This window comes from Sturnira hondurensis, unplaced genomic scaffold (genome assembly GCF_014824575.4).
Source record: "Sturnira hondurensis isolate 20B ecotype Veracruz unplaced genomic scaffold, ASM1482457v3 Scaffold0007406, whole genome shotgun sequence".
In the NCBI taxonomy this organism is placed as follows: domain Eukaryota; kingdom Metazoa; phylum Chordata; class Mammalia; order Chiroptera; family Phyllostomidae; genus Sturnira; species Sturnira hondurensis.
This window is the reverse complement of record NW_028080037.1, coordinates 10,883,026-10,897,818: the sequence shown is the minus strand read 5'-3', so window position 1 is coordinate 10,897,818 and position 14,793 is coordinate 10,883,026. Positions and strand designations below refer to the sequence as shown.

Below are 14,793 nucleotides of genomic sequence, written 5' to 3'. Positions count from 1 at the left end.
GGTCCCACTTGTGCAAACACACACACGTGTTGTGCATTTCTACATGTACAGAAAATATTTGAAGAAAAATAGGTAATAAATTGTAGCCTCAGTGTTAATTTCCTTTGGGGAAAAGATCACTTAGTACCACCGTGTGCTGTTTGAAAAAATATATATTTTCTTATCACAGCCATGTGTTTCTTTTATAATAATTTAATCGTGTTAATTTGTTAAATGTAACTTAACATTTTATTTTATTGTTTAATCTTCACCCAAAGATGTGTTTATTGATTTTAGAGAGAGAGGAAAGGAGAGAGAAATGTCGATGTGAGAGAAACATCTATCAGTTGCCTCCCGGAAGTGCCCAGACCTGGGATCGAACACGCAACCTAGGTATGTTCCCTGACCAGGAATCCAGCCTGTGATCTTCTTGGTGTCCAGGACGATGCTCTAACCAAATGAATCACCTGGCTGGGACTTAACCATTTTAAAGGGTACAATTTAGTCGCATTTAGTAGCTTCGCAATGTTGTACAACCATCCCTTCCATCTGGTTCCAAAACATTCTCACCACCCAGAAGACAAACCCCATGCTCATTAGCATTTATTCCCATTTCTTTCTCCCTTGAGCCCTAGCGGTCACCAACTTGCTTTCTATCTCTTCTGGATATTTCATATAAATGCAGTAATAAAATACATGACCTTGTGTCTGGCTTCTTTCACTTAGCATGTTTTGAAGGTCATCCCTGTGATAGCATGTACAGAGCTTCATTCGTTTTTAAGGCTGAATTACAGTCCGTTGTACGGGTGCACCGCATTTTGTCTGTCCATCCATTCGTTGATGGACATTTGGGTTGTTCCCATCTTTTGGCAATTGTGAATGGTACCACTATGATCATTCATTTACAAGTTTTCTTCTTTTTTTTTAGATTTTATTTATTGAATTATTTTAGAAAGAAGGGAAGTAGAAGGAGCGTGAGAGAAACATCAGTGTGTGGTTGCCTCTCACGCACCTGCAACTGGTGAGCTGGCCTGCAACCCAGGCATGTGCCCTGACTGGGAATCGAACCAGTGACCCTTTGATTCACAGCCCACACTCAGTCCACTGAGCTATACCAGCCAGGACTACAAGTTTTTGTTTGAATACCTGTATTCAATTTTTTCTTGTACATATCTAGAAGCTGGGTCATATGGTAATTCTGTGTCTCCTTTTTTGAGGAACCAGCAAAGTGTTTCTCACAGCATTGCACTATTGCACATACCCACCAGCAATGTGCAGAAGGTTCTAATTGTTCTGTGTTCTTGCCAACACTTGTAATTTTCTTAATTTTTTCTATTATAGCCGTTCCAATGGGTGTGAAGTGATATTTCACTGTGACTTTGATTCGCATTTCCCACATGGCTAATGATGTTGAGCAACTTTTCATGTACTTATTGGCCATTCATATACCTTCTTTGTAAAAATATCTATTCAAGCCCTGGATGGTGTAGCTCAGTGGATTGAGCGCGAGCCTGTAAACCAGACAATCGCGGTTCGATTCCCAGTCAGGGCACATGCCTGCGTTGCAGGACAGTTCCCAGCAGGGGACACATGAGAAGTAACCATACATTGATATGTCTCTCCCTCTCTCCTTCCCTTTCCCTCTAAAGATATATAAATAAAATCTTTAAAAATATCTATTCAAGAATTTTGCCCATTTTTAATTGGGTTGTTTGTTTTATTATTGAGTTGGAAGAGTTCTGATATATTCTGGATCCTAAATCTTTACCAGATATATAATTTGCAAATATTTCCTCCCATTCTGTAGGTTTTTTCCCCTTGATAGTGAAAACCTTGGGATGAATAAAAGTTTTAAATTTTGATGAAGTCCAATTAATTTCTTTTTGTCTTTTGTTGTTTGTGCTCTGGTGACATAACTAAGAATCCATTGTCAAATCCAAGGCCATGAAGATTTACCCCAGGTTTTCTACTAAGAGTTTTATAGTTTTAAGTCTTTGACCCATTTTGAGTTAATTTTTGAATATGGTGCAAGGCAGGGGCCTAACTTCACTTGTTTGTACACAGATTTTCTGTGATAATTGTTTTGGTCCTTGTCCTTACTGTCTTACCCAATGAGCTCCAAATTTGGGTGATCATACATTCGTAAGAAGAAACAATTTTTGAGCCCATATCTCTAATATACGTAGGTTTAATTATTCATAATATCTACAAGTATACAATTAAACCATTAGGATAGCCCTGGCTGGTGTAGCTCAGTGGATTGAGCGCAGGCCTGCGAACCAGATGATCATGGTTCGATTCCCAGTCAGGGCACATGCCTGGGTTGCAGGCCAGTTCCCAGAAGGGGACTCATGAGAGGCAACCATACATTGATATTTCTCTCCTTCTCTCCTTCCCTTCCCCTCTAAAGATAAATAAATAAAATATTTTTAAAAAAGAAAGAAGAAATTTTCAGAGGATAAAACAGAAAAAATACATCTAGAAGGCCTGGTCTTTTCTTGGTGGATCAGCTTGAGCGTTCCCAGGGCTCTCACTCCCCTGGGGCCCGCCGGTCCTGATGGCGCAGCAAGGCCAGCAGTCCTTCTAAGGGGACAGCCAGCCAGATGGCTGCTATGCGGCATGGGAGTGAACTCTCTAGCCCGGGTCTGACTTTCCTCTTCGGGGTCACAAACTCTGCTGTCAGAAGGATGTGTCTGAACCCTGCCTGGCTCTCTCTAATTCCTAGTGGTGTCACCTCAGGCGAGGGGCGTTGCCCTTCTGAGCCTCAGACCATAGTCCTTACTCCTTAGGCTAGTGGGGGCAGGGCTCTGTTGAGGTGACAGGAGTGAATGCAGCGCCTGGTACCTGGTAATCTCTCAGTAAATAGTAACAGTGGTCACAATTACGGTATTGAAGAGCCAGGTCTTGGCAGTCCTTCTGATCCATTCTGTTAGCTAAAGGATTCAAGGCAAGAACCCCTCCCTGCAGGAACAGAAGAAGGGGACGGAAGAGGGAAGCAGGGAGAATGAGCTGGCCCTGTTCTCTCAGGGGCAGTAGATGCCTGATGGGTGCGACATGTGGAATGCAAGGGAGGCCTGGGTTGAGCCTTTTTTTGTGTGAAGATTTTATTTATTTGTTTTTAGAGAGAAGGGAAGGGAGGGAGAAAGAGAGAGAGAGAAACACTGATGTGCAAGAGATACATTGATCGGTTGCCTCTGGCACACCCCCATCTGGGGACCTGGCCTGCAACCCAGGCATGTGCCCTGACTGGGAATCGAACTAGGGACCTTTCAGTTTGCAGGCTGGCACTCAGTCCGCTGAGCCACACCAGCCAGGGCTGAGGCCTTTCTCTTAACTCTAATCAAGCACATGACCTTGGCCAAGTGGTAACACTGTGGGAATCTCAGAATCCTCATCTGTAAAATGGAGATGATCATTATATATGTGCACCATAGAGTTATCTAATGCATAGACGAAATAGCCTGGGGCTGCTTCTCCTGCAATAAGAACTCAATAAACAACAGTGATGATGATGGTGATGATTTGAGGCCTCCTGTGCCTACCACGTTCTTTACCTATTTGTTCATTCCATCAAGATTTATAAAGTGCCTACCATGTGCCAGCCCTACCACAGCAAACAAGAAGAAAACAGCCCTTACTTTCAAGAACCTTACGACCCAGAGATACGCAGACATTAACCAAGCAATACACACACACACACACACACACACACACACACACACACACACACGGTGGCAAATGCCACAAAAAGAAGCAAGGAAAAAGCAAAAGGAATAAAGGATCAGAGAACTGATCAGAGAAAGTCTCATGGGGAAACGACATTTATGCTCAAATCGGAATGATAGGGAAGTGACCAGACACAGAAGGAACAGCGGAGCGTGATGTACCCACCAGGGAAGCAGGATGGGGCCGGGGAAGGGTGGCCAGGCTAAGAGGAAGGTGCTCTAGGATAAGCAAAGGGGGCTGCGGGCCGGGCTGGGGGCAGGGTGCTCCAGATTGACAGAAGAGTGCTCCAGGCAGAGGGGAGGGCGCTCCAAGCTGCAGGGTGGTAGTTCTGGGCTAGAAGAAGCCTGTTCGAAGGGCTGCAGTGGGGAAAGAGAGTGGAGATTTCCGGGCTCTGAAAAGCCAATTGACCAGAGGGAAGGAGGGAGGGAGGGTGTGGAGAGGTGAGGCTGGAGAGGCAGCAACCAGGTCATGAAGGGCTTTACAGGTCACTGTGAGGTTTGGTTTGTCCCACCTGTGCAGGGCAGTCCTTGCAGGGTTTCTATCTGGGGCAGAGGGCAGCGACAGCTGCCAGAAGTTCAAGTATGCAACTGCACACATCTTGCAGACGAGGTGGTGCATGGACTTGGGTTGTGGGCAAGAATATGGAAACAAGTGTTTGGATTCCTTCTGGTTTAGAACGTACCTGTGTTCAAATCCTACCTTCCTAGTTCTTTGCTGTGTGGCCTTAAGATGAGAAATGTCCTCTCTGTCTGAGTTTCCTCTTCTGTCAAGTGAAGACAATAAATGTAACCTACCTCGGTTTGGGGGGGAAGACTAAATGAGTCAATTAATGCAAATTGCTGAGCAAAGCACCTGGCATATTGTAAACATGCAATAAATGATAATTATAGCTCCTATTCCTACTGTTATTGTTCTGTTATGTCAGGTAGAGGGAGGTGGACCTGGGGACAGTTAATATATTTGACTCAAGTTCCAGGTAAAGTACTTAGTGCTATGCATAGAACATAATAGACACTTAGCAAATATGTGTTGAATGAACGGATGCAACTTTCTCTTGCCATTTTTGATGAATGAGTTCCATTCTGCATCAGTCAACCAAAAATGGTGGAGCCTTAACGTAGACCCAGCACCGTGCAGGACGGTAGAGATAGGGTAGTATTTGGGCAGATGGGAAATATACAGTTCAGCCAACGCAGGTGCCCCCTGGCTCTCCTTTGGGGCGTGCCCACTCCTTGATTTCTGCTTTCCGATCCAGCTGAAACGCCAGTCTTCCCTCTCCTCTCCCACCTGCCGTCCTCTCCCTCTCACAGGCCTCCAGAGGTCTCCGAAGGTCCACATTCTTGGCTCGATATGACGTGTCCCTTTCCTGGAGCGTAAACTCCTCAAGAACTGGCAGCAAGTTGCGTTCTGGTTTCGACGCTGCCGAAGACCCCGCCGCAGTGGAGAAGGCATGTTGGATTCAGTCGGTGGGAAGGGAAGATGGAAGGATGGCGTCCCCGAGCACGAGGTGTGTGACCCTGGGCAAGGCGCCTCTCTTGTTGGCTCTCTCAAGTTCCTCCCTCTGTAGAGCAAGACGGGGACACGCGAGGCTCTCCATAGCAGCCGTTCCCAACCTTTTTGAAATGGGGACGCTCCTGATGGAAAGACATTCCCATGTGACGCAGGCTTCCTTGGGCATTCGGGTAAGGTGGCCTGAAGCTCTGTGCCACCCCAGCTCTCCTCTCCCCCGTCAGGAGAGCACGTCTGAAGCCAGGGAGCAAGTGACGCTATTTATAGACGTAGCCTTGAATCCACTCTTCCTCATCTGTTTGCTTCTTTTTCTCCTTCGTTGATTTCTTTATTTTTAAAGCAAGGAAAAGCATTTCAAGCTTCAGTGGAGGTAGTGGTTAAGAATATCAGGCTGGAAGCCAGGGAAACCTGCGTTGGAATGCCCTCTTCGACTTCTTCCTGTGGCCCCCACCCCCTTGCCCCCAGACCCTCCTCCTTGGTGGTCTGTCAGTGGAAGGTCCCTGTCTCAGCCCCCCGGCCTCCTCTAGCCCTGCAGAGCCCTACGAGTCTCAGTTACAAGCCAGTGCATCCACGTTGGCCAGGCTGGTGTCCAGATCGGCAATGCCTGCTGGGAGCTCCCCTGCCCGGAACACGGCATCCAGCCCCATGGCCAGAGGCCAAGTGACAAGACCTTTTGGGACGGGCGAGATGACTCCTTCGGCATCTTCTTCAGTGAGACAGACACTGGCAACCATGTGCCTAGGGCAGTGTGTATAGACCTGGAACCCAGGGTCATTGATGAAGTTCATGTGGATACCTACCTCTGGCTCTTCCACTCTGAGCAGCTCATCACAGTCAGGAAAGATGCTGCCAATAACTATGCCCATAGACACTGCACCGCTGGCAAGATCATTGACCTTGTCTTGGACCGAATTTGGAAACTGGACATCAGCATACAGGTCTTCAGGGCTTCTTGGTTTTCCACAGCCTTGGCTGGGGGAACTGACTCTGGGTCCACCTCCAGGCTGACAGAACATCTCTGTCGATTATGGCAAGAAGTCCAAGCTATGGGAACCCATAGCTGCAGCTGAGCCTGTCAACTCCACCCTCGCCCCTCACAGCACCCTGGAGCTCTGTGATTGTGCCTTCGTGGTTGGCAACGAGGCCATCCCAACATCTGTCATAGAAACCTGAATAATGAGCACCCAAACGTCACTAACCTTAATGGCCTTATTAGCCAGCTGTGTCCTCCCCTCCACGCTCCCCTCAGGTTGGATGGAGTCCTGAATGTTGATGTGGCTGAATCCAGACCAACCTGGTGCCTTATCCCTGCATCCCCTCTCCTCTGGCCACGTATGCCCCTGTCGTCTCTGCTGAGAAAGCCTACCACGAATGGCTCACCGTAGCAGAGGTCACCGATGCGTGCTTCGAGCCAGCCAACCAGATGGTACATGACCCTCACCAAGGTCAGTACACGGCTTGCTGCCTGTTGTACCATGGTGACCTGGTTCCCAAAGATGCCAGTGCTGCCATGGCCGCCATCAAGACCAAGCGTTCCATCCAGTGTGTGGACTGGTGTCCCACTGGCTTCAAGTTGGCGTCCATGACCAGCCTCCCAGTGTGGTGCCTGGTGGAGACCTGGCCGAAGTACGGTGAGCTGTGTGCACGCCGAGCAACACTGAGGCCGGGGCCTGCCTGGACCACAAGTTTGGCCTGATGTTTGCCAACCGTGCCTTTGTCCACCAGTATATACCAATGAAAGACGGAGGAAGGAGAGTTTTCTGAGGCCCGTGAGGACATGGCTGCCCTTGAGGAAGCTGGATCGGGGAGTGCCGGGGGTGGGGGGAGGGGAAATGAGGATGGACAGCACTAACCTGTCTGCTGCAATGCTACACTCTGATGCCTTGGGACTGTCTTCCTTCTGTTGTTCTGTGAAGGCCATTGTGTCCAAAGGTGTCCATAGAAGCGATGTTTTTATTTTCAGTGTCAAAAAAAAGAGAAAAGAAATCCCCTGTGTGCCGCTTCTGAGTGGAGTGACTTTGGCCAAATTACTGAGCTTCAGCTTCCAGGTCTGCAAAATGGGAGGACCATAACAGAACGAACCACAGAGGGCTGTGGACTAAATGCGATCATGTAGGGAAGTGCTCAGCAACGTCCTGAGGACGTGGCAAGAATTCGGCAAAGTTGTCAATATCTGTTTTCACTATTATTAATGAGCTGTCACATGTAACCCACTAGGGAATTGGGATGGAATGCTGAAAACTGAATGCTAAGCTCTTGTTTAGCTTCCCCCAAAGTTGCTCTTTCATGGTTTTCTGGCCTAGTCTCGGGGGTCTGCAGTGTGGACAGATTTCCCTGCTGAGATGGCCAATGGATTTGTGAGTGTAGCTACTTTTCTTTGCCTGGTTACTCTCTCCCTACTCTCTCATCTTAGCCCCCTTTTAAATTCTTTCTGGTTTGCCTTTTTAGTAAATTATTGTGTTTTTTTATTAAGGTAAAATTTATATAAAGTAAAATGCACAAATTTTAAGTGTACATCTGGATGAATTTTTTAAAATATTTTTAAAAATTGTTATTTATTTATCTTTAGAGGGGGAAGGGGAGGAGAGAGGGAGAGAAATATCAATGTATGGTTGCCTCTCATGCATCCCCTGCTGGGAACTGGCCTGCAACCCAGGCATGTGCCCTGACTGGGAATCGAACCTTGATCCTTTGGTTCGCAGGCCCGTGCTCAATCCACTGAGCCACACCAGCCAGGGCTGTATCTGGCTTCTTTTGTCCAACATAATGGTTTTGAAATGCATTCGCGTATCAGTCACCCATTCCTTTATCAATGTATGGTTATATTTCTGCATAGTGTCATAAATTATCCATTCTCTTGCTGATGGGCATTTGGATTGTTTCCAGTTTCTATGATGAATAATGCTGCTAAGACTGTTCTTGAAGAAGTCTTTATCCCTGGCTGGAGTAGCTCAGTGGCTTGAGCGAGGGCCTGCAAACCACACGATCGCGGTTCGATTCCCAGTCAGGGCACATGCCTGGGATGCAGGCCAGTTACCAGCGGGGGAAACACAAGAGGCAGCCGTACATTGATATTTCTCTCCCTCTCTCCTTCCCTTCCCCTCTAAAAATAAATAAATGAATAAAATCATAAAAAAAGAAGCCACAGAGCCTAAATTCAAACTCTTTAAAAAAAAAGAAAGAAAAAGTCTTTGAATAGTTTCATTCAAATTATTTTTGTTATTTTTTTGACAGTTAAGATGAACCATCCTTACAGAAAAAACCCACACCCACGTTAACACACAATACACACCCCGCCTCTGCCATGTTCGTGGTTTCAGGTTAATGCTTTATGGTTTAATGTTAATCCTTTCTGACCCTTTCTCCACATACAGAATCAGGAATTATCATTGTTAATAAAACTATCACTTTGGTGGTTCTTCCCTTGGCTGCCTGACCCCTGGGGGTGGCTACATAGCTCCAGATCTTTGCTTTTCTTGTTCAAAAGCCTCTAGGAGACCAAAACTGGGAAAGATGTAGGGATACTCTTAGGGAGGGCAAATATTATGGGACTCTTTCATTATTCCCCATCTGTATCCATGGCAGACATTGCTAATCAATCATAGCTTTCTATCCTTGCCCAGCCCCAGTCACTACTAATCAATAGAAGAACTGAAACCAATTTCCCAGCTCTAAAATAGTCAGGCTACCTTCTGTTTTGCTGATGAATAAACTAGGGCTCAGTGAGGAAAATAGCCTGCTTCAAGGTCAGAGAGGGAGCGCGGGGCTTCTGCCTCCCTGTCGAATGTTCATTTCTGCTACATTCACTGACTCCAAAAAATGATAATCCCTGGGATCACTGAATATGTGGTCTGGAGGAAGTGGGTGTTTCTGAGCCCGGGGAGGGAGGACCCTCCTCTAGACAGCCCCTCATCTTTATGATCTGCCTTAGTGTCATGAGAAGCCCCTGCCAACGGCCTGGCACCCCCTCCCCCACATTTGCCACCGACAGACCTGTGGTTTCTGTTCTCCAGGTCTGCAGTTTCAGTTTCCGAAAATAAACATTAAAAAAAAAAAAGCCAACCCAAAACTAAGGAGGCATGCTTGTAGCATCTTTGTCTTCAGCCCCAGAATTATGGAGTTATTTACTGACCAGACTAAATCAAAGTTAGTTACAGAAGAGAGGGCGACTTCAGATGCTGCAACTATAGAACTCCAAGAGCACCCCTCGCCCCCCTCCTTTCACCAACATGTCGCACTGATTCCGGCTGTCATTGGGAACAGACAGTGAGAAAGTGGGAGAGTCAGCACGTCTGAACAGACCGTGGGTGTTCTCAGCTGGGCAAGCAGAATAGTTTATTTAATTCCCTCCCTGCCAGGTCAGGGGGATACATGGAGACAATGTAACACAATGTTTGAACCAGGTGGAGCTAGCTTCTTAGACTGTCCCCCACGTACTTTCTAGTTGTGTGACCTTGGACCTGCCGTTTCAGGTGTCTGATCTGTTTTTTCATCTGTAAACAGGTATATGAATACAACCAACTGTGTTGGATTATTGAAGTGCTTAAAATGACTTGGTTAAAAAGACGTACATAACACCCCCCCCCCCCCCCGTGCACGTTTGTCTCTGNGCCACCCCCCCCCCCCCCCCCCGTGCACGTTTGTCTCTGGACGGTGAGCTCTGTGAGAGTGTGGAGAGCTTTCTGTCTCACTCACCATCACATCCTCCAGTCCTGGCACAGTGACTAATAAGCAACAATCAAGCACCTAATGTAAAGCGTGGGTCTGAGGGTAAGGATGGAGGGGGGGGGGAGATGGCAAAGAGGCTTAGCACAGGGCCCCTGCCCTTAAAGAGCTCTCATTCCAGCATGACAGCCCAGAGCCATCTAAAATAATAAGTGGGTTGTTCTGCATTAAACAGGTACATAAGGTAACATAGTGGTTCACGGGGGAGATTCTGGCATTGGACTTGAGTTCCAGGCTCAGCTCCCCCCATTTGCTACCATTCTGATCTTTATCAGCCAGCTTATCACCCAATGTTTCTATTTCCAGATCTGGAAAATAGGGACCTACCTCATGGAGTGGTAAGAATGGAATGGGTTTCTTGAAGCAGTGCTTAGTACAATGCCTGGAATATAGTAATTGCTCAATAAATCTTAGCTATTAATTTTCCTATTTACTATGTGATTTTACACAAAGTACTTATCTTCTCTAAAACTTATTTCCCTGGTCAGTAAAATTAAAATACAATACTTTTACCTTGAACGATGGACAGGAGAATGAAATGGGAGAATCCCTGAAAAGTGCTTAGCACAGTGTCTGGTACATGGAAAGTGTTTAACTATTTCCAGATGAGGATGAGGATGATGACGACGATCATGATGAAAGTTAAAAACAAGATGCTATGATAGAAAAAAGGGTAAATTCATTTTGATGCATAGGCATAAGGATCAGAGAAAAGTTTATAAAAGGTAAGTGATTTTTTTTTTTGGTAACAACTTGATCAAGATGTAACACATACCATACAATTTACCCATTTAAAGTACGATTCAGTAGTTTTTAGTATATTCACAGAATTGTGCAACCACCCCCATAATCAGTTTTAGAATATTTTGGTTACTCCAAATAGAAACCTGTACGCATTTCCCCCTACATCTCCCCTGACTCCACCCCTCCACACATAAGCCCCATGCTTGTTATTATCTTTTTTTTTTTTAAGATTTTATTTATTTATTTATTTTTAGAGGGGAAGGAGAGAGGGAGAGAAACATCAATGTATGGTTGCCTTTCATGCATTCCCTGCTGGTAGTTGGCCTGCAAGGAACCGGCCTGCAACCCAGGCATGTGCCCTGACTGGGAATCGAACCGCGATCGTCTGGTTCTCAGGCCCGCGCTCAATCCATTGAGCTACGCCAGCCAGGGCTATCTTTTTTATTATAACGCAGCCATCCTAGGAGGTGTAGAGTGGTATCGAACTGTGGTTTTGACTTGCACTTCCTTATGGCTAATCATGCTGAGCATTTTTTCTGTGGGCTTATTGGGCATTTATATATCTTCATTGGAGAAATGGCTTTGCAGGTCCTTTGCCCATTTTTAATCAGATAATTTACCTCTTTATTATTGAGTTGTATGACTACTTTTTAAAAAAAACTTCTGTTTTTTCTTCAAAGATTTTATTTATTTATCTTTAGAGGGGAAGAGAAGGAGAAAGGGAGAGAAATATCAATGTGTGGTTGTCTCCCATGAGTCCTCTGCTGGGAACTGGCCTGCAACCCAGGCATGTGCCCTGACTGGGAATTGAACCTTGATCGTGTGGTTCGTAGGCCTGCGCTCAATCCACTGAGCTACACCAGCCAGGGCGTATGACTACTTTATGTATTCCAGATACAAGTTCCTCATCAAGTATACGGTTTGCAAATTTTTTTTTCTCTTCTGTGGGCTGTTTTTCTGGGCTGTTTTTCACTGTCTTGACAGTGTCCTTTGGAGCACAGCAAGTTTTCAATTTTAATGCTGTCCAATTGATCAATCTTTCTTTTTAAAGTTTTAGCTCTGACATTTAGATCTTTGATCCATTTTGAGTTGGTGTCTGTACATGGTGTGAAGTAAGGGTACAACTTCATTCTTTTTCATATGGCTGCCCAGTTGTCCCAACACCATTTTTTGAAGGCACTGGTTTATTTGTGGACTCTTTTTTAAAAAATATCATTTTTAAGGTTTTTATTTATTTATCTTTAGAGGGAAGGGAAGGAAAGAAGGAGAGAAGGAGAGAAATATCAATGTATGGTTGCCTCTCATGTGTCCCCTGCTGGGAACTGGCCTGCAACCCAGGCATGTGCCCTGACTGGGAATTGAACCTCGATCGTGTGGTTCGTAGGCCTGCGCTCAATCCACTGAGCTACACCAGCCAGGGCTATTTGCGGACTCTTAATTCTATTAATCTATATGTATATTTTGCTCCCACTGCCACACTTCTTGAAGGGAACTGCACTAAACTGGACCAAATGAACTGGATCTGCGAAAGCACAGTTGGAGTTCCTTTTCCTTTCCAGAGCGCTTTCGAGATTTTAGGTTGCTTTCAAATATGTGATCTCACTCAAGTCTTTCAGCAAGTCTCACTCTGTGAGTACACAGAAACTCGGAAGGCTGAGCGGTATTTCTCTAGACTCAACCAGAAACAGTGGTGGTGAATCTATCATCTCTCGGTCAAGTGCTTTCATTACCCCAGCCATTCACTTGCTGGTTGTGTTCAGAAATCTGGGGAAAGGAGAGAGTATTAAAAATTATTAGGACCAAATGGGGGGAGGGTGAAAACAGACTGATTATACATGTTTGGCTCCTAACCAGCTTATGATAAATTCTCCCTTCTCCTGCTTGGACAAGAAATGGGATGTTCTGGGTAATCCAGGGTTTTGCTTGGGTACTGCATTTTCAAAGAATGAGAACACAGTGACATACTCTCAACACCAAAACCACACAGACTATAATTTACCTATAATGCTGTTGTTGTTGTCAGTCCAGGAGACTATTTTAGAGCAGTGTTTCTTTAAGAGTGGTCCAGGGAAAACCTCAGCTATCAGCTTCATCTGATAGAGGTGCTTGTTTGCTTTTTTTTTAAAAAAGCAGTTTGCAGAGCCCCCGTTCACCCTGTGTCTGCTGAAAAATCACTGGGTGATATTTTAAGCACATTAAGTTTTGGGAACCACTGTTTTTAGAGCAGTGAAAAGTCAAATTGTCAGTATCAATTCACATTGCACTCAAGAGAGGCAGATGTTCTGCTTAAGTGAGCGTTCTAGATAATGCAGTAGACTAATACACCTCATTTTCTTCAAGCCTTTGCTAAAAAATCACCCCTCCGCCTGTGAACTTGCCTGATTTGACATTGCATCTCACCCTCTCCCCCCACCCACCTCCCACCCTCCCTATCCCCTTGCCTTCTCCATGGCACTTACCAACATCTAACTGGCATCTTACTTTTTTATTTATCTACTTATTTATCACCTGACTCCTGTCTCTAGAAAGCAAGCTTCACAAAGGTAGGTGCTAGGAACACAGTGTTGAAGATAGTGTCTGCTGGGCAGCAGGTGTTCAATAAATATTTGCAGAAGGAATAAATGTGCCAAGTCACATCTTAGTACTCGGGCATTAAATCACTTGCCCTCTTTCTTGTAGAGATTAAAAAAAAAACCTATAAAGCGAGTTACTCTTTCATTCTGTGAGTGGTGCTCAGTGCATGGAGCACTAGACAGAAAGAACCAGAACCACGTCCTCTCTCTCATCCCCGAATTCTGGGGTCTGGACCAGTTGCCCTGAAGATTGTTGTTCCTGAACGCTGCTGAGATCCTCAGTTTATGGTGAGGATCGTGCATTTACAGCCGCACTGTCCTATGAGGGCTGTCCCCAGGAGGACTCCTTGCCCCTGGTGCACACCCAGTGGCCCAAAGCAGCAAGGCTGAGATGAACTTGAAGTAGGAGGTGACTTCTGTTAAGTCCCCCGCCAACATTACTGTGCTTCAGATGGGGGGGGGGGGTGACAAGTATACGCTTCCTCCTCCCGAGTGGGGACACTAATGAATGGATCCTATCTCAATCTACTACTCACGTAGGCTTGGCTGGCTCTGGACCGATGACCCTTGCCCGTTTCCTACCCTCCAGGCCACCAAACCAATGCTCATGGACACTTAGGGTTCTCCCCTCCTTGCACCTCAGTACTGGCTCCACTTCGCATACAAGGAACAGGAGGTGTAGAACTAGGAAGTCAGTTCCCTGGCACCGAAGGTGCTATCTACTGACCTTCCCCGGTGTCTCTTCCAGGACACACCTGATGCTCGGGTTTGCATTGAGATGGTGAGACATCCCTATTGGGGGAAGCCCCCCCAACCCGAGTTCAGGGGAGTCTGAGAAACTGTGGGGCCAGTGGGAGCATGAAAACAGGAAAAAGCAAACTGGCATAATGTTGCACACACAGGGGGCAGGATATACCTGCTGCGTGTTCCCAGAAGGTCCGGAGGAAACCATTAACTTGAGTTTCTCACGTTCTCCTACGTGTGGTGATTGGGGGGGCGGGGGGGGGGACGGAGGGGACGTGCATTAAGAGGGGGGGAATGGGCACCCTTCCAGAGGTCAGGGCTGCGTTGCTCGGAGCTGCCCTGCACATTAATAAAAGGTGGCTGGCTGGAGAAGGAATGTCAAGGTGAGAAGCGATGGGATGTCATCAAGGGGTGTCACGGGGTTACGCGGGGTGGATCCAAGGTAGAGGGGGGAGGGGAAAGAGTGGGAGGTGAATTTGGGGGGAGGGGCTAGGGTGGCCCTGAGACCCCCAGCAGGGCTGGGAATTCAGTTGAGGGAGGGCGTGGCTGGCTGCCTCAGCCTCCTGATTTGACTCCGGGTTGGGAAATGAAGGAGAGGATATGGATTTGGCCACAAATGGGGACAGGGAGGGCCGCCTCCGGCTTCCAAGGCGATCCAGCATCGACTTGCTCTCGGTTCCCAGGCTGGAAGGAGGGAGTTTTCGCGTGGGGCGAGATGGCCGCCAGGAGCCTTGAGGGAGCCTTCGGGGGGACCTCAGAGACCCGTAAGATGGGGGCCTGGGGAGCAGCAGGG

The 14,793-nt window shown here is 46.7% G+C and overlaps 1 pseudogene; it reads left to right on the top strand.

Moving 5' to 3' along the window:
• The first annotated feature begins 5,327 nt into the window (after nt 1-5,327).
• Nucleotides 5,328-7,656, top strand: LOC118991339 (tubulin alpha-1C chain-like; annotated as a pseudogene).
• Nucleotides 7,657-14,793: the final 7,137 nt, after the last annotated feature.